At 39.0% G+C, this 24511-nt stretch overlaps 1 long non-coding RNA gene across 1 annotated transcript in view; it reads right to left on the reverse strand.

Annotated features, from left to right (window-relative positions):
• The window catches only part of LOC124274904, a 23960-nt gene extending 11131 nt beyond the window's left edge, over positions 1–12829 (reverse strand). Inside the window, exons 1-2 of the long non-coding RNA XR_006898066.1 lie at positions 12819–12829; positions 3347–3356 (exon numbers count right to left, since the gene is read on the reverse strand). This is a non-coding gene — a long non-coding RNA (uncharacterized LOC124274904). The remainder of the gene's footprint in view (positions 1–3346; positions 3357–12818) is intronic.
• Positions 12830–24511: the final 11682 nt, after the last annotated feature.

Below are 24511 nucleotides of genomic sequence, written 5' to 3' on the forward strand. Positions count from 1 at the left end.
TTCTTACTGGATAACAACTTCTCTTATGTAAAGACGTCCATCAGGTCCCCAGTAAACAAAGCGATCCTAACCTTTCTTACTGGATAACAACTTCACTTATGTAAAGACGTCCATCAGGTCCCCAGTAAACAAAGCGATCCTAACCTTTCTTACTGGATAACAACTTCTCTTATGTAAAGACGCCCATCAGGTCCCCAGTAAACAAAGCGATCCTAACCTTTCTTACTGGATAACAACTTCTCTTATGTAAAGACGTCCATCAGGTCCCCAGTAAACAAAGCGATCTTAACCTTTCTTACTGGATAACAACTTCTCTTATGTAAAGACGTCCATCAGGTCCCCGGTAAACAAAGCGATCCTAACCTTTCTTACTGGATAACAACTTCTCTTATGTAAAGACGTCCATCAGGTCCCCAGTAAACAAAGCGATCCTAACCTTTCTTACTGGATAACAACTTCTCTTATGTAAAGACGTCCATCAGGTCCCCAGTAAACAAAGCGATCCTAACCTTTCTTACTGGATAACAACTTCACTTATGTAAAGACGTCCATCAGGTCCCCAGTAAACAAAGCGATCTTAACCTTTCTTACTGGATAACAACTTCTTATGTAAAGACGTCCATCAGGTCCCCAGTAAACAAAGCGATCCTAACCTTTCTTACTGGATAACAACTTCTCTTATGTAAAGACGTCCATCAGGTCCCGAGTAAACAAAGCGATCCTAACCTTTCTTCCTGGATAACAACTTCTCTTATGTAAAGACGTCCATCAGGTCCCCAGTAAACAAAGCGATCCTAACCTTTCTTACTGGATAACAACTTCTCTTATGTAAAGACGTCCATCAGGTCCCCGGTAAACAAAGCGATCCTAACCTTTCTTACTGGATAACAACTTCTCTTATGTAAAGACGTCCATCAGGTCCCCAGTAAACAAAGCGATCCTAACCTTTCTTACTGGATAACAACTTCTCTTATGTAAAGATGTCCATCAGGTCCCCGGTAAACAAAGCGATCCTAACCTTTCTTACTGGATAACAACTTCTCTTATGTAAAGACGTCCATCAGGTCGCCAGTAAACAAAGCGATCCTAACCTTTCTTACTGGATAACAACTTCTCTTATGTAAAGACGTCCATCAGGTCCCCAGTAAACAAAGCGATCCTAACCTTTCTTACTGGATAACAACTTCTCTTATGTAAAGACGTCCATCAGGTCCCCAGTAAACAAAGCGATCCTAACCTTTCTTACTGGATAACAACTTCTCTTATGTAAAGACGTCCATCAGGTCCCCAGTAAACAAAGCGATCCTAACCTTTCTTACTGGATAACAACTTCTCTTATGTAAAGACGTCCATCAGGTCCCCAGTAAACAAAGCGATCCTAACCTTTCTTACTGGATAACAACTTCTCTTATGTAAAGACGTCCATCAGGTCCCCGGTAAACAAAGCGATCCTAACCTTTCTTACTGGATAACAACTTCTCTTATGTAAAGACGTCCATCAGGTCCCCGGTAAACAAAGCGATCCTAACCTTTCTTACTGGATAACAACTTCTCTTATGTAAAGATGTCCATCAGGTCCCCGGTAAACAAAGCGATCCTAACCTTTCTTACTGGATAACAACTTCTCTTATGTAAAGACGTCCATCAGGTCCCCAGTAAACAAAGCGATCCTAACCTTTCTTACTGGATAACAACTTCCCTTATGTAAAGACGTCCATCAGGTCCCCGGTAAACAAAGCGATCTTAACCTTTCTTACTGGATAACAACTTCTCTTATGTAAAGACGTCCATCAGGTCCCCAGTAAACAAAGCGATCCTAACCTTTCTTACTGGATAACAACTTCTCTTATGTAAAGACGTCCATCAGGTCCCCAGTAAACAAAGCGATCCTAACCTTTCTTACTGGATAACAACTTCTCTTATGTAAAGACGTCCATCAGGTCCCCAGTAAACAAAGCGATCCTAACCTTTCTTACTGGATAACAACTTCTTATGTAAAGACGTCCATCAGGTCCCCAGTAAACAAAGCGATCCTAACCTTTCTTACTGGATAACAACTTCCCTTATGTAAAGACGTCCATCAGGTCCCCGGTAAACAAAGCGATCTTAACCTTTCTTACTGGATAACAACTTCTCTTATGTAAAGACGTCCATCAGGTCCCCAGTAAACAAAGCGATCCTAACCTTTCTTACTGGATAACAACTTCTCTTATGTAAAGACGTCCATCAGGTCCCCAGTAAACAAAGCGATCCTAACCTTTCTTACTGGATAACAACTTCTCTTATGTAAAGACGTCCATCAGGTCCCCAGTAAACAAAGCGATCCTAACCTTTCTTACTGGATAACAACTTCTCTTATGTAAAGACGTCCATCAGGTCCCCAGTAAACAAAGCGATCCTAACCTTTCTTACTGGATAACAACTTCTTTTATGTAAAGACGTCCATCAGGTCCCCAGTAAACAAAGCGATCCTAACCTTTCTTACTGGATAACAACTTCTCTTATGTAAAGACGTCCATCAGGTCCCCAGTAAACAAAGCGATCCTAACCTTTCTTACTGGATAACAACTTCACATATGTAAAGACGTCCATCAGGTCCCCAGTAAACAAAGCGATCTTAGGCATACAATGGTCGTAGTGCTGAACTCGCTTTGTTGAATAGAGGAAAGATTGCTTAACGCCGTACTCTTCAGTTTATCAGCTATGTGGGTGCAGTGTATAAACAATGGAGTCTGGACCAGAACATCTTATGATTGGCATCATGACCATCGATCTACGTAATTGGGATAAGATGACAAGCATCAACCAAGTTGTTTGTTGTATCAGTGCTTAAGCCAATAAGATTCTGTTTAAATAATACGCATTCAGCTTGTTTGTTGTTTCGGTTTGCTCTTACCATTTCCCAAGCTGTATTCAGCTATTGACATCATGACCATTGATCTACGCCATTGGGATATCAACCAAGTCAGCGAGTCTGGTCACTTAATCCCGTTAGTCGCCTTATACGACAAGCGTTGGTTGCTGAAGACCAATTCTAACTCGGATCTTTACGAGTGTGATTGTGAAGTGGACAGTTAGGGGCAGTATATGAAATAGTTACCACCAGTCTCATGAACTGTCTTGGGATTGTAACCCTACAATTACACAAGATGTTGTCTGCACTACTCCTGGGTAAACAGTCGCTCGCTTTCAGATATCAAGTGTATGTTTACAGCGCCATTTTGTATTATCTCAATATCGTAGCTGGGGAATAGTTTGATATACCAATGTGAAATATATGTCATTCTCTTGTAATGCTACTGTTTCTATACGTGTTACTGATGGTGTTATTCTTTTGTGGTGATACATCATGGAGCCTATGGCGTCACTGGCACTTCCAAGGATTGCCGATTCTGCCTGTTCTGAAATGGCAAATGTTTCATACAATTTTGTCACTGAATGTCTATTTCTTAAATCAACTAGAAACGAAATTATGCCCTCTCTGTTGTTAATTGTGAAAGACACTTACAATGAACTTGTGGCAATATTGACTTGACACACACACACACACACACACCCACACACACATACATTATCGATGGGTTAGCTCCTCACAAAACATGCAATACCATGTCAGTTGTTAAGGACACGCCGTAATCCAATTGCAACAATATACAGTATATACAACATGGGCAGTATGGCCTACCGACAGGAGAGGGGTGACTGAGTGATATCGACTCCCACTTGCACCAAGTTGTAACACTGCAATTAACGCTAAAAGGTACTAAATACATTTTAGATAAAGGGAAGGGCTCCAGAGAAATATATTTTGAGAGAAAGTGTTTCTAATCACACCTTTGGCCTTATAAAACTTGTAAAAGTCAGTTAAGCTTTCTCTGACGCACAGAGCTGGCATTTTAATATCACATTACGACCTGATGTCAACTGATAAAAAGTTGAAGATTGATTTTCCGAAAAACAGTAAATAAATTGATGAAAAATCCTGATGCTTAAAAACGTTGTACACTAGATGAACTGATAAACTGTAAAATACACGGTGTCCGGAATATAGGACTTATACAGTTTATCAGAAAAGGCATCTGCCACTGCTCTCCCGAGTCTCCCGAATAGGTTAATGTTTAATACTGCTACGTCTAGTAAGATTTCAGGGGTTTGGCATCACGTTAGACTTAGTAAATTATAAAAAGTATGTATATTTGATTGACCACACAATTAGCTTCCATCCTTTGTAAAACTTTGTAAAACTTTGTTGAGCTTCCAGTTGGAATGGGTTTGGTTCAGCATGCTTGTGGAGATAATCTGCTAAACCAGATAACATCGATCACATTGCACTCGAATGGAATGGAGCGTTGAGCATTCTCTGTCACAGGTTATAATCCATCACAGGTATTAATACGTTACAGGTTATAATCAGCGGGGTATCTTCGGGACATGAAAGTATCAGTATTCAAGTTGATTTCGTAACAAGGCCTTAGGCCCACGTACAATACAAATAAACATGTGTAATTATAAGATAGTGGCATTTGACAATCAGATTCATATGTATAAAGAACGCAATGACAATGCTTCCTTAATGTAAGAAGAACAATATGTTAGTTTTGAAAAAGTTAAAGTGAAATCAAACATGTGTCAGCACAGTTGTTTCTTATACACATGCCAAACAGACCAAACATACATGTAAGACCAATACAATGTGTCACAAACAGACATCGAAAAGATTTCCCTACTACGCGAAGGACAAAAGACACTGAATGACTTGACAAACTAAACAGGAACGACTTTGTGCAGTCAAACAACACATTTCAATAACAACTGTTACTTTTGGCTCCCTACTTTATACCTTGACTCTATAAATTTTTAATTGGCTCCTTAAAACGTGGAGGATGAGATGACTCCTTGAGTAAAACGTTTACGTTAAGGCCGACAATCTGATCAAATCCGGATATTATGAAAACCTAACCTGAAAACAAATACAACAACATCGAGACGGACTGTATCTCCATTACAACACATCCACAGTGTAATATATTCACGGTTGCAAAACTGTGAGAACTGGTGCGCAACAAACATTCGTTGTAATAATGTATAAATGATAAATTGAGCTGTGTCTTCCCTGCTTGTGCACCTCTGGCTAGATTCAAGATTTCATGTACGAAGGAGAACCTACATGACGTTAATATTGATTTCTCGAAATAGGCATGGAAGCAGAAGTCATACATGTGTTTAAGACCTTCGGGAAAGTCATCCACACAATGTAAAAATCTGCACCCGTGGCTTAGGACGACAAATTGAATCACCTTGTCTGTAATATCTCGCACAAGAGAATTTTCCTATTGCATGACTAAGTCAAGATTGCAGTTTCCTGATATGGAATAATTCAATTATACATTTGAACATCCCATTGATTTCGATTGATTTTCGAGAGATGAAGATGGCAGACATCCGTTCAGATTCACCAGATCCATATCGTTACTCGTGTCGTCTATATCCTTCCTTATCAACGCATCGTCTATCCACTATATCCCTTGGTGCACATGCACTGATGCTACAGATGTGCAAGTGTCTTCCTCAGTTTTCAGATTTATGCTCAGCTTCGTGTATCATAGAAATACTGTTTGTCATACAGCACATTCATGATCCTCCGACAAAACTTCTACAAGATACGAACCTACAACCTCTTGATAGTCCTTCACACTGCCACTTCAAAGACACAATAATGTGATTTTTCTGTCACCCTTAAAAACCCGGCCTATTTGTGAATTTAAAAATATGTATGTTAGTACTGTACCAAGTCGGTTGTCAATATTGGTCGTAAATCTGTAATGCAAGTTCCCGTGAATCTGATTTATTTCAATCCATATATGTCTTCATGAAACCTCATAATACCCGGACTGAGGCACCGTTATGTTGATGATGAAGTCAATACCCGACAACTTGTCAATGTGTGCAAATTCCAAGTCGGGAATAGTATCAGTTCCCACTTGGGTAATGAGATTAGGCAACAGTGTTTGAATCAACGAAATTTGGATGTGTTAAGTGTTCTGGAAAACCTATGTCAGTATCTGAGGCAGAAATGAACTGAAAGTGGCGTAAGACTGAAAAGACGACCAACATATACCCCGATTTGACATGGGCGATTAGACGAACATTTGCAGTTACGTCAATCTGTTTATTCGTCACCAACTCCCCTCAGCCACTGGCGATTGTGGGAAAATTTAGCCGAGGATTAAAATAACAAAATTCCTACGTTTAAGAAATTTGGTATGTTTAAATTTTACTTAGTTGAAATTTACTTTGAATGTTTTGGGTCTTACGTACCCTCTCAGGAGGACAATAATTTTACGCTACTTCAACCCCCTTTGAGGATACAGCCACTAACAATATATGTTGATAATCTGAACTATCAATTATAAAACTTTATCTATTTACAAAACATATATCGAAATGCATTTAACAAATCTATCTCTTTTAAAAAATCAATGATTAAATGATAATTAACTTTATTAAAAAGTTCCTTTACAGTTTTGATATTGAAATATTTATCCTTTATGATGGAGAATTCAACACAGTCAAGCAGGACGTGCTTGACCGTGGTTCTCTCATCACAAGGGATACAAAACGTAGAGACTGTCAATGGGAGAGGTTCTGAAAGGCCCAAGACAAAGACGTAGACCCTGGTGATGGATAGAATCAAGTAGTTTGAGGTTGCTTTTACAGGCCCCACAATATACAATAGAGCCGTAATCAAGTTTCGATCGGACCAGTGATCTATACAAATGAAGGAGGGTGGTTTGGTCCCCTCCCCACTTTGAACTGGAAACGACTTTCAACAAGTCGAGTGCCTTCAGGCATTTGGCTTTTAGATGTTTGATATGTGGCAGAAAGGTTAAATGCGAATCAAAGATGAGACCAAGGAATTTAGCTTCCTTGACAACTTTGATGGGTGTGCCATTTAATGATAATTCAGGATCTTTATGGGGTTTATATTTGCTACAAAAATGTATACATTTGGTTTTAGATTTCGAAAATTTAAACCCGTTTTCCAAACACCATCTATGAATTTTGTTGAGACAAATTTATAATTGTCTCTCAATAGTTCGCATGTTTTTACCACGGCAAGAAATATTCAAATCATCCACGAAAAGGGATCCACCGATTGAATCACTTAAAACCTTTGAAAGACTATTTATTTTAATACTAAACGTGGCAGACAAAATGCTGCCTTGTGGGACACCCTGATCCTGATTGTAATGATCAGACAGGGTAAAACCCACGCGAACTTGAAATTGCCTGTCCGTTAAAAAGTTGGATATAAATTGAGGCAAACGGCCTCTCAATCGAAAATCGTGTAAATCTAAGTCGAAAAAGATCGACACTGCATGTTGTTTTTGAATAATTGCATTTTTACAAAGGATTCTAAACGCACTAAATTATCGATGGTACTTCTGTTTTTACGGAAACCACATTGAATGTCTGTTATAAGGTTATTGGTTTCCAAGAACCACACAATTCGATTATTTATCATGCGTTCCATGGTCTTGCAAACGCAGCTAGTTAATGAGATCGGTCGATAATTCGAAGGATCAGTATGATCACGGATAGGTATAGGGATGGGTACAACAATAGCATCGCGCCATGAAGAAGGAAATAGTCCAGAAGTCCAAATATCATCAAAAATGTTTCTAAGCATTAATCCGGTAAGTGTTTCAGGAGCTGATAATGTATGTTATCAGCCCCTGTAGCCGTATCATGAGCTTGATCAAGAGCAGTATGAAGCTCATGAATAGAAAATATTTCATTATAATCTTCCCGGTTATCTGAATTGATATTAATAGTTTTCCTTTCCTGTTGCATTTTATATTTTGGAATTGTGGGATATAAATTGATGAGGAAGAATGTTTGGCCAAAGTTTATTTGCTATATCAGATTTACTAGTTAATAATTCGTCTCCATCTTTAAGAGGCTTAATGCTAGATTGAGAGCCCTTACCTTTTATTTTCTGGATCATGTTCCATACCTTTGATATCGGCATTCGTGAATTTATTTTTGACACATAATTTCGCCAGGATTGACGTTTACATTGCTTGAAGGTACGCCGTGCCTTAGCATTTAAAATTTTGAATGTATTCAAATTATGGACCAAAGGATGGCGACGGAAATAATTCTCAGCCTTCTTCCGTGCCTTCCTAGATTGTTTGCATTCATTGGTGAACCATGGTTTTCGGATGTGTGGAATTGCAGAGGATTTTGGGATACACTCGTCAGCTATATTATTGAGTTCATCAGAGAAATCTTTTATGGCATCAAGAACATCCATAAAAAGTTCAGGTTTAAGTCTGTTACAACACAGGGTTTGATATAAATTCCATTTAGCTCCATCTTGAGGATGGGGTAATATCAGATGGGTTCACAGGTTATAATATTGTTGGAAAATGGTCACTTCCACAGAGGTCATTGTGGATTGACCATTCAAATTCATTCAATAGGTGTGAGTTTGTAATTGATAAATCAAGAGCCAAATAAGTTCCTGTGCCAAGATGTACATATGTGTTAGAACCGTCATTATATATGCATAAATCATTATCTGACCAGAACTCTTCTAATAGTTTACTTTTAGTATTAGTAGTTGTACCACCCCAGAGTGGTTTGTGGCCATTTTAATCTCCCATAATAATACAAAGTTTAGGGAGTTGGTCATATAGATTTTGAAGTTCAGTCTTCTGAAGAGTTGAAGACGGTGAGATGTACAAAGAGCATAAAGTGGGCGCAACATGTAATGTGAGTCGCAAGGCAACCGCCTGGAGACCAGTATTAAGTATAACAGGGCTATGGATAATATTCTGTTTGATAAGGATGGAAGATCCTCCAGTGGCCCGATCACCCGGAGGTGAAAAAGAATGGTATGCATTGAAATGGCGTAGGTCAAATGTATCCGTCTGTTTTAAGTATGTCTCCTGCTGACAGATGGCTGATGGTGTGAAGTCCTGGACTAATAGCTACAAATCATTGAAATGATTCCTTAACTCTCTGCAGTTCCACTGTACAATATTATTAGAAGACATTATCTTTTGGGGGGATTTATTGGGGATCTACCCCGCACTTTTTTGTGGGGGGCCAAGCTATGTGCCCTAGAATGGATGTTTTCACATACGTCCATGGCGTCAAGAGATCCATATTTCTTGTATAGCTGAATTCTATTTTCCGACCCTTTTGAGGCTCTGCCACTTTGGTTTTGCTTCGGTTTATTTTTCTTGAGTATCAGATGACGATTGAGAGACTGTGAACGGGACTGAGAGGATGACTGATGATCAGAAGAGGACTCTGGCTGCCTTTCGGACGTACGAGGAAGTGATTCCGTAGTTTGAGATGATATAGCAGGATACAAAAGCTGTGGATTGTCGCCTTTGACCCAAGTCAAGTTTGTTTGACAGCTTGTGGATGATGTAGATACTATAGGGCTTGATTCAGTTGGTGTTTTGGTTATTGAAGCATAACTTTCTGTAAGTTCAGATCTCTTTACAAACAATTTGGCATCAGAAAAACTGATGCTTTGGGTAAATTTGATCTTGTTGATCTGCATTTGTTCTTTCCAAATCGGACACTCTTTTAAGAAATATGAATGTTCTCCTGAACAGTTGGTGCATTTTTTAAAGGTACTTGTACAATCTTCAGTTGTGTGTGTCTTCTCACCACAGTGAGCACACACGACAGACAATGTGCAAGTATTTACGCCGTGGTCAAACTTTTGACATTTAAAGCACCTAAGAGGGTTTGGAATGTATGTCTCAGGATTGAGGTTACAATAACCTGCCTTCAGTGATTTGGGAGCATTAGGTAAAGAAAAGGAAAACAGATATGTGTTGGTTTAATGGTTGTATCATTTATACGTGTTGAGAAACGTTTAACATATAGCACACCCTGATCCTTCATTTTGGAGACGATATCAAGTTCCGACATGTCAGCCAGCAATCTATCGCGGTCTCGCACGATACCCTTGCTAGTGTTAAGTGTTTTGTGGGGCGTGAAGGTAACCGGAATGCCAACAAAAGTGTCAGTGTTCAACAGGTTGGTGGACTGTTGTCTTTTGCTGCACTCGATCAACAGCGCACCAAAACGTAATTTTTTAATATTCGTTACATCGCCGGCAATGCCTTGGATACCCTTAGACACAGCAAAAGGGTTTAACTTCAATGGTGTGTTATCTTTGGTGTCAATGACAACGAAACGTGGCCAGTAATCAATTTGTTTGGGTAGTAGGAGGTCGTTGTCATCAGGATCATTTCAAGAGGACGTTTGCTTTTTTGTGGGGGTTTCATAAGCCATGGTAAGTGTTTAGACTTCATCATCCGAGCCCCCCACCCACCACGGAGTATCACAAGGACAATGCTAAAGACAACCGGGTCTCCCACTTGCAGCACCAAGGATACTCGGATGATATACTCAAGCAGAAAAACTAAAAAATAATTTTTCCACCAGATTTGCCCATGAGCCACTGCCTTCTGGCACCGCATCTAGGCAAATTTTGGGCAAAGGAACGCTAATCCTGGAACCAATGCCCTCAACCACCAGAATCCCGTCCTCCACCGACACAGGGGTGCAACCCACGGCAAACGGGTTGGTGGACCAATTTTATACCCCCGGGTCCACAACGGGGGGTTGAAGAGCTCTTAGCGTTACCCAGCACCCACCACGAGGAAGTGGCTCTTCACTGGTGCCGTGTCATGGTAGAGATGATCATTTCAACTACATACAACTATATACTGCTGGCATAAAAAGAATCACAAAGATGGGTGACAGTAGCTCTGGATCAGGATCTGTTTCATTCACTGTTTAATTCCAGGACATAGAAATGGGTTATGAGAAAAATTTATCAATGAAATACAAGTGGAATTTCAAAAGATCTCATCCCAAACCACAGAGAAACTCCGAGGTTATTATCAGAACGGAAAACTCGTTTAGGTCAATAAACCTCCTACACCATGCTGGCCGAACTCGCCCAAAACTTGCTTGTTCAAAGGCTGTACAGGACAGTCAATCCACTGTCATAAACTGATACGGGTGATAGTAGCCTTTCTCTTGCACAACATGAAAACGTTGATAGCTTCTGAAGAAACTCGAGTGATTAAAGACCGCCTCCGTGGTGTAGTGGTTAGAGTGTCCGCCCGGAGAGCGGAAGGTCGCGGGTTCGATCCCCGACTGCGTCATACCAAAAGACGTTAAAATATGGTACTTGTTGGTCCCTGCTGGCGCTCGGCATTAATGGGTACAACAAGAACAGGTCGGCTCGGAGTCAGTATAATGTGTCTGAGTGGGGTATTCATGCTTCACTGCGGCATGGTATCTCAGTGGGCTAGCACTATAAAACCAGCTTCAGTCTGGGCTAGTACAAGCAGCCGCACATATACATACACACGCATGCACGTCGTCATATGAGCGAAATATTCTCAAGCACGACGTTAAACCCAATTTCACCTCACCTCACCTCGAGTGACTAAATGGTTGTTCTTTACTTTACAGTTGGCAATATTCCAGGTGAAACACGACAGACTGTTTGATTAAGTATGGACTGGGCGTAAACAATGTGCCCTTATCTGATATACTCACTGGTTTTATTAGCACAATCTACTTGTAGTTAGGTCACTCCGACCTAACACTAGCCTGTGTTATAGTCACAGGTCACAGTGACCTCGTGGCTCTCATCTTCTGTTTGAAAGGCCGTGGAGTACATCTTTAAAGGTCACATGCAACGTAAAACAAAACTTTGCAGATTCTGATACCTTTCGGTATGGACATACCGAAACAAATCGTCAAAAATGCAAATTCAACTTATAAAGTTGAAAAATAACGCGATGGAAAAAAACGCGCGAAATCTGAGTTCAAACGTTTCACTAAATTTCCCCAGACTTTTCTGGGGAAAACGGGTTTCAACAGCTGGGCTGCGCTCATAGCACGTGCGCAAGTAAATAGGTTCGCGCAGCTTGGAAGCGGGTTGTCGGGTGAATACTCGGTGAAGGCTTTGGTGTGAGCTATTTTTCTAATGTTTTGTTGATATCTCACAGGCGCGAGCTTTTTATATGTTATGACAGTAAATTAACTGTTTATATAATTTCATTTGTCTATTTCACCACACGATCTTCTTACCGAGAAACTTTCTCAGTTCGATACTTAAAAGCAATGTCATTATTTAGCGTTGACAGAATTTCTAACTGTGATATAGATATGTCGTTGTCACAGACAAAACTCAATGTCTTGTTTTATTGACACCTGTGTGTATGCCTGCCTGTCTGCTAATGACAATATTCAATACACAGCTGCTATCACTGACCACAAGCGATTTGAACTTAAAGGTCACATGAACCCTAGGGGGTAAAAATACATAAATCACTAACTGGCATCGTTATAAATGCAACCCCGTCATTAAAACTACTCATTTCGACCTTTAATTGACTTAAATCGACCTTTTTGACAACAGTGCACAATTCTCACCCGCGAACGAAATTTCAACCAATCAGAGCGGCGCGACTCTGTGACGTCATATGAGGAATAGCTTTGAGGGCCGATGCAGAATTCATCTACATTTTAGGGGGTAAATTATCTTGTTTACAGGCTTGTATAAACCTGAAATCGTGACAATTGTTGTGGAAAATGAAAGCTATATGTTCTCACAATCTACTGTCATTTAATTTTGTCTCCTGCTTTGCCTAGTTTCCGAGTTACAACTTGTTTTCATAGACGCTTCTGTCACAATTGATTGGTGTCGTTAGGCCCTATTTGTATAATGACTGATCCAAATTGATCCTATTTCTGTGTTTTTTTACCTCGATATTTAATCATGTCATGTAAAAATCTGTTTGTATTCTCAAAACAGTGTCGGCCCATAAGTTTTCACATGCAATACAGCAATTAATACTCCCTTGTTGTAACCCGTGTTAGGTGGTATAAACCTACACATGTTATTTGTCATCATTCACTTGATGGTCAGTTAATGAATTTATAACAGGTATAATTAGTGGTAACACACTTAGATTACCCGACAAAGGTTCCCATTTGGCATTTCTTGTGTCTGGAGTAAATATTCAACATTATGAACATCGATCAAAGGATTAACCGATAACACGCTGATTGATTAATTACTTTTATCTTACACAGCGGAATTGTCAAAAGGTAGTGTTTATGTATGTAGATTTACTAATCTATACTGAATACACTCTGCCGTGTCGGTGTCTGCGTAAAACAACGTCCTTCTTTCAAAGGATTAACCGGCAATACATTGATTGATTGCCCATTATTGGCTAACTAAATTACTGTTTTTAATGAAAGGCGGACATTATGCAATTAGTTGCCAGGTGTGCTATCTTGGGTGACCAATGAGACTATACACCAATACCTGAAAAGATTTATCACTTTTTCGTATATTAAACTGTTAAAAGACACATCATTTGGAACAGTTTTGTGGATATTGATGGATACATTCCTCAAACAAGGTAATGGCCTGATATTGTTCCTATAACTTTAATCTGTTTTAATTTTAATATTTGCATTTTGTTTTTTAATCATTTGTCGTAGCATTCAACAGAATCATTGTTTTCGCCCTGAAGTGTAATGAGACAGACAACATACACTAGGGTGTGTGTGCGAATTATGATTCACATTGGCAAACTATAAAATGTTACAGTTCTGTTATAAATTCACTATAAGTATCAGCAGATCGTCAGCTTTTTATTTAGTTTCAAAATGCATAAAAGTATGATAATAAACTAATTAGGATTATAAGACCAAATATAAAGACGCACATTGACTAGTATCTACATACTGGTGAGTGGACATTAACCATGTGAATGTAGCAAGAAATTTATCGCGCAGTATTGTGACTTCGACCCCCACCTCGCTTCCGTGGAAGAAATCGTTATGTTATAAGTTGTGTCATGCAAAACCCTTTTGGTTATGATTCCAATACATATTTAACTACGAGTAGAAAGTAGTTTTGATTTTCTAACTTGATGAAAACAAACTATAATCTCATTAATTCTAACAGACTTTACGATTTTCAAAATGGCATATTCTGTCGGGAACATCCGCCAGTCTGTGGATAAATGCTATTTAGGTTTGTTTTCACCGAGTTACAAAATCAAAACTACTTTCTACTGGTAGTAAAATATGTATTTTATTGATGGCCAATAGGATTTTGCATGACATAGCGTATAACATGACAATTTCTCTCCTGGCAGCGAGGTGGGTGTCAATATAATACTACTTACAATATTATTGTTACTTCGACCACAACCTCACTTCCGAGGAAGAAATCGTTATGTTACAAGTTGTGTTATGGAAAATCTTTATGGTCATCAATCATATACATATTTTACTATAACTAGTAAGTAGTTTTGATTCTTTAACTTTGGTGAAGCGATCTGAACACAAGTAAGATATCGTTTCAGGCTTCCACAACGCTCGCTTCGCACTCACAAACATAACCCATTTAGCACGAACTGCGGGATCCTGTGGAAATCTGTGCATGGTGACACCATCACCCGACCCCTAGGAGCAATTGACGACAAAGCAACGATTCGGCATGTCGTCGTTCATGTCGAGAAATCATCAAAATGATGAGCGTGCTACACACTTTCTATACAACTAACTGAAAATCGTTCCTCATATGACGTCACTGCAGTGCTCTGGCGACAGAGTTACGTAACCTGTCTGTGGTTTCGTTGGCGGGCGAGAGGGAAGCAGGCGACTTTTTGGCCACTTTTAATCGCTCGGTATTAATTAACCACAAGTTTTTAAAGAATAAATTTGGTGTTCCGCATAAGACTAACCACAAATCTTTCATATGTAATGGTTAAAAGAGTAACAAAAAACAAAGTTTAGTGGTTCTTTAACACCAATCAGGCTATACACCATAAACACAATGCATTGATTTATGGCCCGAGTTCGGTCTCTGTCACATTATGTAATTACACAGAAAGGCAGGGGTGATACTTGAACACATGACATGTTATGATGTCTGTTGATTGCAAAATGTTATACACAAAAAAATGAGCATGTATTTACAAAACCCAACATCTCTCTCTATATATACACACAATTAGCCGTGAAGGCATCTGCAAATGAACCAGCCGTTACACTTGAGTGCACACCCACCCGCTCTGACTGGGTTCGGTATCCCCGGCTGCTTCGTTTCTTGGGAAGTAAACCGAAGTACACAATTTTGCACTTTCGATTTGCGATTGAACGCTTATAATTTTGTTTATATATTTTTTCGTAACCAGCAATGTATATTATATGTCATGAATAAGTGATAATTGTGTTTTAATTATGTTTGATTTTTTGGTTGCATGTGACCTTTAAAATGTTCATGTTATTATTACTGCTGGACACAAAAACGTACCCACTTACCAAATAGACATGGCATCAAATTACAATGTTAACAAAACGTTAGTGGACTGAAACCTTTTGCCGAAACATTACAAACCTCCCAAGTATAATTTTCACATCCTTTCAAACCCTTCACCACAGAATAACCACTGGTATCAGTCTCTTATAAATATACCCATCACCCTGTACAAATCCTTATTTGCATCAGTGATTGTATTGACTTATTGTATTGAGGCTGGTGTATTGAAACCTATAATACTCCCTATCCAGCTTGATTTAGAAACTTCCTCTTTGGACAAGAACATGAAAACATTATTTGAAAAGGTATTACCAGCACTGATTATTTTCAAGTATATTTTCAACTGTGTGCAGAACGTAGAAAATGGGGGACAGTTCTGTCAGGTTCTCCAAATGCGAGTAATACCAAGCAGAGATTTGATCTGAAAGTCAACATGAAAAGAACATGATCTCTAAATGTTGTGGACTAAATGAATTTTATAACATAATTGCATTCATGGGCTTTCTAGTTTTATTGAAATATGTTTTTTCACTTTAGTGATAGGCCAAACAAGGTTACCAAGTTCTTAAACTATTTTGAAATTCGTCCATGACAATGATGGATTAATCTCCAAGGTTATTTTTATTAAATTTGAACCGGTTAATGAGAAAGAAATGTTCCTGACTGCATCACGCAGCTGCATAAATCGATAGCAATAAAATAAATCTGTTTAAAGAAACGCATTTGAGGAATGATGGTGAACCTATTCAAATCTGTTTTTCAAATCTTACGTCTTTCAGTGTCATTTATCGGTGTTAAATCAACCACAAACTACAAAAAAATATAAAAGATAAAAGGTTATCTGTTGATAAAGTTACTGAAATGAAACCCTGTTGATCCAGACGGCAAATTCCCATTGGGATCATCACAAATTACATTTCCGGATGAAGGAGTCCTAACGAGGGACCAGCGTCAGTTCAGTGTACCTGCTGTTGTCATACCGTACTCTTTACAGGAATTCCTAAACTAACGGGATTGGTGTCTATGTTATAACTGTTATAACTATGTTATATCTATTCCCGTTTCGTTCGACTGGACTTTCTAATTGGTAGTACAGATACCAATGCGGGATGGGTCCATACAGGAAGCAAATGTACTGTAAGTCCCAATGGTCCCTAGTATGGTGATCTACCTTCAGTTGTTGGCAATCTATAGCCTGTTTTTACCTTGTATTGTCATTTAAAAGTAACAGGTTTTAGATTTAATTACTAGTTTTACATACATATCTGTGATATTCTAGTTGTTTTACTGTCCTTCGTCGGCAGGTTTTTTATAATATACATATATTTCATTTCAATATCGAATGTTCTCGTCACGATATGGCTGAAATATTGCCGATGTGACGTTAAATATTAACTCACTCACTCACTCAATGCGGGATGGGAACACACTGTCGTGGAATTGACTGTACTATTGCTATGTAAACACGGTTGCGTCCAATTTAAAGAGACCAACATAAACTCTTCGAGTTACCCGTGGTTCGACGCAACCGAAATATAAAACAAACAGAGAAAGAATCCAAAGAGGTCAAGTTTTCACTTCGATACAGCCCACGTTCGTCATATCAAAGGTCGACACATCGGTGTTTGCCTGTACATGGTCAAGGCCGTGTTTTTGATGGACACTGACTTCAACAGGGTGGTATAACGCTATCAGATAGTGTAGAAAGTAGTGGTGTTCCGATTAATTGAAATAATCGAAGATTGATCGCAGTGACCAATCAACCAAGCAATCGATCACATTTTCTCATAATCGAACATAAACGATTTTGGAACTACTGTTTTAGTCTTTGAAATACTTGACAATGAAACATATCGTTGAAGTTGTCAGTGCCTGAAAACGTGTTTAATTCGTAGAAAACTCACTTCACTAACTGCAAAAACCATGACTGAATATTTCTTGAAGACTCCGGGAAGTTTATGTTCATGATATATTAGTCATCACTTTAAAGTAGCAAGTTGCATCATGTTATAAATATCTGCAATAACAACCTGGATAGGAAAATCTTAAAAATGACGCTAACCAATTTTTTTCGATGATGGTAATGAAACAATCATCAATTGTGAGATTTCAACCATTTCCCAACACTAGTAGAAAGCATGGGCACATAATAAATTAGTGATTTCAACTATAAATGTGTCACTGCATGTTAGAGATAACGGTATTCACTCTAATATAAATACAATTACGTCTGTACAAATACAGCTTATTAAATCATTGCCTGTTTGTACAATTTATCAGATGTAATTATATTTGTTTTTCAGTGATTAACTTCTATCTCGGACGTGCAGTGACTTATTTATCTATTGGATAATTAATTTGATATATTTCCCGATGTTGAAAGACTATGTGTTCACTATTAGCCGTTGAACCATAACCTTATATGTTTACGAGTAGTACAGTAAAGGGATTCACGTCAGATCGCTAATTAAGGAGCTAATAAAACAACAACGTGGGTGAGAGAATGTCGATATGTTTCAAAAAATCAAGGAATCTGAGCTCGCGTTGCTTACTCGCACTGGCTATAGCCGGCAAAGAGGTGTACCGTCACTACTAATCACTTGTAATATCTACAGGCGTCGAGCCAAGTGGGAATACGCCGAAATCAGATTGTAAGCATGTCGTTTCTTCCTGTATTTATGATAGTGCAAATCTGCTTTTTATCTGGCAGAAAAAATCTATGGAGTACAGCAATGCAAAATTGTTGTTCTTATATTAATGTAATATGAATATCTGGCCCATTCTTTCTACAGAATCGCCATACATACGCCAATGAGACACCTGACTGAATGCTGTTGAGTTGGGTGTGTTTAACACAGGCACACATATCTATATTTTCCATATTTTTTAATATTTACTTGTTGTTTTCATGAGAGTTGTTGCATTTTTCAAATAAATTTAGGACCTGAAGCTGGAAACTTGCTCCATTCAAAATAAAAACAGAATACAGAAAATATTTGTATTTATTCACTGTACTCGGCTTGAGGTATTTATTTCAAATGTTCTGTCTTGTCGAATCGTTAACAACACAATAATACACGAACAATACAGTCTTAACATGTCGTTTGAAATAAACAAACTGTTTATAACACATTCTATTTATATGACGGTATATTCATACTGAACAAGAAAAAATGTTTATTAACTCTCAATATAAAACATGCCTATTCTCTCAGATAATCGATCAGACGTCAGGACCGCGTTTAATATTTCTTCACGTCATATTTCGTATTTCATAGTTATTATCAAAGACCTTAAGTAATGAGAGATAGAAAGTTAATTCCCCACTTGTCCGAGCTGATGTCATGTCCTTGAGTTGTCCTTGGTGTAACTCTGAGAAACCATAAAATCTTTATTTACACTTACACTTAAAACAGGGCCCAAGATAGCAGACAAATTACAATAATGTATCCCAGTTACAAATACGTGTAGCACATTTGTGTTAATAAAATGATTTCCTGTATTATGTTACGCCGCTGTAATCAGTGTTCCAATAGTATCACGGCCGGGAGACCCCAGAAATTAGCCTCATGTCTTGTATTCATGTGCAAACGCACGCTTTCACCACCAGGCTACCCCACCGCCCTCCATTGAGGCACGCCATCTTTTAAACGCTGAGACTACCCTCATAAGACTGCCACACTGTTGGTTTGATGCTCAAATGAGACAATCACTGTTCTTAATTCTTTATCAATCATGTCCATTTATTGTTCCACAAGATGGACATGCAGTCAAATGCTTGTCTAGAGAGACAGTAAAGTTTTAAAGGTAAATGTTCACCCTAACCCTGTCTATATAGAGATGATATTGAGGATGAGGACACACACTTCATCTGTCACTTTCATCAACCATGTTCAGTCAGAAAGAAAACAGTAAGCAGACAAAATGTGTGTAAAGGTTGTCTATCTGGAGATGGTAAAATGCTGAGGGCAAATCGAGACCAGTTGCCTCCATCGGCCATGTTTAGTAAGAGAAAACACAGAGCTAACAAACTGTCTAACGCGTGTCCATCTAGCCATCACAGAGTGCTTTGGGCATTCCCGATTCCAGTCCTCTTCATCAACCATGCTTAGTTAGACAACACTAATTCGACAAACTATTCACAAAATGTCCATCAAGTGATTTGTAAGTGGTCATACTCTTGCCTCGGAATCTCTTGCCCAATCAAGTTTATGAAAGGCATTTCGAAGTTGACTGAAAATAAAGGGTAAATGATTTTATGGCTAACAATTTGTCGTTGTTTGTCAGGTTACATGTTACTCCTTCCTCAACGGCTGAACTAGCTCATGTATAGTTACACAGTCACATTATGTTTGCAAGGGACAATCAACGTTAGTCTGATAACGTCGCCGGCCATAAAGAGTGTGCCACGCGTGACATTTCGTCGGAAACTGGAATGTTGAGTAATGTCACGCGTGGCATACTCTTTATGTCCGGTGACGTTGTCAGACTAAAGTTGATTCACTAGCGCTCATTAGAAACATACCTCATTGCCAATTCATTTATTGACCTCTGAATGAGATCAATGGTAGAATCAGTGCGATTGCAAGTGGATTTAAATGTAAAAACCGATTTTCGAACCTACATGGCGGTTCAGTAAGGGGACATAGCCCAGATGTGGCCTACAAGTGTGGATACATGTGTATACGACAGGACCCTCTGTCTTAATTTAAATATTCCCAAATCAATTAATATTACGGTTGTTATAGATGCACAACCCAATATATCTTCACTAAGGTCAGGCCCTCCGTAACGTACTGCTAGAATCGATAGAATAATCAGCCAAGAAAAGGTAGATATGAAACTTGTGTGCATAATTTGCGATTTCACTTTACAAACAGCGATACAAGACGAGCAGTACTGTACAGAATGTGTGACAGAGTACGAGGCAACCACACCAGCGCAAAGATAGGATTAAGGTGTATTTGTTAAGAGAATGTGTTTTTGTTAATTATAATGTCAAATTAATGAATCTTTACTTGTTATGGGTCACAAAATGTGGATTTGAACTCGCATCTTAACTTAGGCTATGTATTTCACCTGTTAAGAGTAAACTTAGAAGTTGACTCTCTTTGTTTTTTCCGGTAGAAGACGGTGGGATTCCAGTAATTTCTAGATGGTGGTGGTGTGAAATGGCTTTTGCTGGAATTCTCTGGAACTGTGTGATAGGTATATATGGGATGATTGTTCATATGTATGGCGGAAAGTCGTTGGATTTACGCTCATCTGTCTGCTAACATCGACATTTCAAGATCGAATCTCAAGAGGCCTCGTCTACATTGAACTTTCAACAGCTTTCAACAAACATCAATCAGTATATCTACGAGGATCAAGACTTTGGTAACTATAGACATTTAGTTAACAGTTTTGTGACCCAATCGTTTTGCATTAGAAATCTGTACGGCCATTCATAGTAACCCTGTAACCTTAATTGAATATTACAGACTCGTTCTTGTTTTAAATTTTCTGGTTTCAAGGGGACTCACAAGCCTTGTATCACAGTAATTTTTAAACCGTAACATATTTAACAAGGAAACATCGCTACCAAACGTTCTAAGTTGAATAAGTCACTGCCGGAAGTCGTCGGCATCGTAGTGTTAAGAGTCCTACTTGGTACTTCCGGTACTGGGAGTGATTTCCGACTTGTTTTTGGGATATTAACAAGATGCATTTCTTCAGGTAGAATGGAGAATTCCGTGAGTCAGATATTAGTGAAGGAGATATTTCATTATGTATCGGGAGCTCCAGTGTGTTGGACACATACAGTCAAAAACATAATCCTATATACACATTACGTTTCGAAGCGGGAATCCTTGAGATTGCCATAATATATAACTTACATACTTTAACCTCAATGACAGACATTCCTGAAGTCGGTTCCAATTAGTTCGCGGATACGCAGCGTAATTATGCATTAAGTGTTGGTGCTTCAGGTAATGGTAGCCATGTTCTGTTGTTAATCATGTTCATATTGTGGGTTTGTATATTTATAAGATAGAGTACCCTAATGAGTGTTTGCTCATCACCTCGAGAGCGAAGGTTCAATTGTCTACATGGGACCACTGCACGGAGCCAATATCTGGTGGCTGCAACCGTCGAACCGCAGTCGCCAGTTCGAAGTTAAGTGAAGGTCCAGAACGCTGCGTTGAGATGTGAAACTGTAAACGTCTGGGTAGTCATTTCATTGGTTTGTCATGGCTCCAGAGAGGTCCTTCTGACGTCCCTGTAATGGTATATCTTCACATCTTTGTTCAGCCGTAGCAAGATCTGAGGCCAGTAACACAATGACAGTGATATTGATGAAATAATCAGTTTCCGATAAAGATGCAAAAGGGGTCAACGAGTTTTAGTTGTTTCTGTACATCTGGTGCGTACCTGCTCAAACACTATTACATAACGTTCCATTCATCACTGGTTCCCTGATGTGTGATTACTGACAGACTTTATTGATAACAACTTCTTTTAGTTCGTGAGTGCGACGTTTCGCTGCAGATCGTTGTGTCATTGTCATGCAGCAATGTAACATAAACTGGAGGGGAGGTATATATACTGAGTGTAACAAAGAAACCAACATAATTATCACAACTGGCCAGGGAGTAAGTTGATAAAACCAGTGAATTAACACAGAGAAAAGAGGTGGAAGCCAGTGATGTACAGATCAAAGGGGTAGTTAAGTTGTTATCCATAAAATTTGTCAATATTACACTTCCCAACTTCTAAAAGGCCACTCAAAGAAACTGATGTGTGTTATGGCTGCAAATCCCTTCGTACTAATCACAAAATGGAGCTGTTCACTTAGACGTTAGATTCCGGTGCTATTCCTAAAGATACTGTAGTAAAAAAACAAATGCTTTCAACGACAATAATTTTGTAGTCTAAGCATGATATTGTACGATAAAGAAAGCCGAACCTTGACGTGCTGTAAACATTATCTTTCACCAACACAAATTGCACTGAGCAAACTTTCATTATGATATCTACGCTACTGAACACACTCAGTTAATAGCTTCCATGTGAAATATCCACATTCTCAATTATGTAAGAAATATTGAAGTGCAATTAATGGCTTTGCTCAATGCTGCAAAGTGTCCTCAAGCTGTGAAGCGATATGACGACTTTCTTAGATGGAACTTCGTACAATGACAACAAGCAGTTGTCCACTCTCCTACCTAGAGTTCCATGCGGCAAGCCAGCATAGTACCTCTGCCACAGGCCAGAAAAATGTGACGATTCGTCACATCTTGAAATGTCCATTCAATATAATGAACAGATTTCTTTTACTCTTTCATTTTTGACGAGTGTACACATCTAACTAATCATCTTTAATAAAATTGTTTAGTTTCACTGAGAAAATATCCAAAAACATGTAACACTATTTCGATTTGCGTAGCGATCCTTTGTTTACATAGGTTGTACGGCTCCACGTGCTGTCATCGAAGCTGATGGAGAGCAAACGATGCAGCCAGTTTGATATCTAAATATGTACTGTCATAGACCTTACTGTCGCAGTTGTGGAAGAATATATATGTAACAATGTAAAACATTATGAAGAGAGCGTCCCTTTTTAATATGAATATGCGCGTTTGATTACAAACAAGAGAAACGTCCGGTCACGTGATATGCAAATTAGCCTGTGGCAGTGATGTTATGTTAAGTCATCGCTGTGTCGGAGTGTGGCAGTTGTCACTAAGGTGACATAATCCCCAGCCGCATAATATCAAATCAAACTTAAAGAGTAATGAAAGTGAAGGTTGTAGTTTAAGATGAAGTTAAACGTCAACAAAAACATGACCAGTCAACCTCTCTTGATATCTTACTCTGCTCTGTAGCTGTTCAAACACACAAATATACTGGCCACATAAAGAAAATGTGCACACAGAAAATATAAAGATAGGCAGACAGCGTCTTTATACATAAATAAAGGTGTGAACATAGCAAGTATTGGATACAATAAAACGCCCATGCAGGTGCCAGGCGACGTGACGTCATTGATGGTGGCCTATGGACTTGCAATGTGTTACTGCACGTTCAGCCTGTGCAGCTGCACACAACATGTGAAACTCAGAAATTGCTGTCACTGTCGAAAGCTTGATCTTTGGTCATTCAAACGTTCACAAATTCACATGAGAAGTCACATGCACATCATGCCAAGATTAACATCTACTCAACGTCATGAAGCCATTGGACTGGTTCGAGCAGGCATGAACCAACAACAGGTGGCAGCACATTTCCAATGTCATCGTAACACGATATCTGCATTGGTCAGGCGTTATGGAAACAGTAAAGACGTCGCCGACCACGTTCTGGGCGTCCCCGAGTAACGACGCCAAGACTGGACAGATGGATTCGGGTGACTCATCTCAGACACAGGTTCCAGACGGCAGTGACCACGTCCCAAACCATTCCCCAGGCCTTCAATGCTCATTTGGTAGCCTCCATCCGTCGTCGATGCACTGCTGTGCTTCACGCGCATGATGGTCATACCCGTTATTTACTTTGTGACTTCGACGTGTGACCCCCTACTCAATTTTGAACTTCTGACGTCATCGTTACGGATATTGTTCATGTTCCTTAGACATGTTGTTGTAGTCCGATACTTCAGCTTATAAAGTGTCTACATCATTTCGTCTTTTCTGTGTTGTATTTTAATTCTGAAGGAATTTTCTGTGTGCACAGTTTCTTTATGTGGCTAGTATATCTTCAGGACATGAATGCAGCAAATACAGGAAAACCTCTGTCTAATCAGCTGATCGGTGAACGCACGTGTTTATAAGAAGGGAAGCCATGTGTGAACTTGTCTAGACACATCACAATCTCGACAAGCTCTTTGATGTTCCAATTTGTTTCTATCCTTTGTCTCGACGTGCTGATATCCTTACCACATCAGGAAACAAACAAGTCATTGATGTCTATGAACGAAGTGAGTGAGTTTAGTTTTACGCCACACTCAGCAATATGAACGAAGTGACCATGCTTACTATGTGGAGCGTTAGTGCTTCATCGAACATGCTTTTGAGGAAAATCTATAGCTGATAGCATGACATGTATGTCTCTTTATTAATTTATTACCGATGA

The sequence above is a fragment of the Haliotis rubra genome, unplaced genomic scaffold, assembly GCF_003918875.1.
Source record: "Haliotis rubra isolate DU_JTF1 unplaced genomic scaffold, ASM391887v1 Scf1956, whole genome shotgun sequence".
Taxonomy (NCBI): Eukaryota; Metazoa; Mollusca; class Gastropoda; order Lepetellida; family Haliotidae; genus Haliotis; species Haliotis rubra.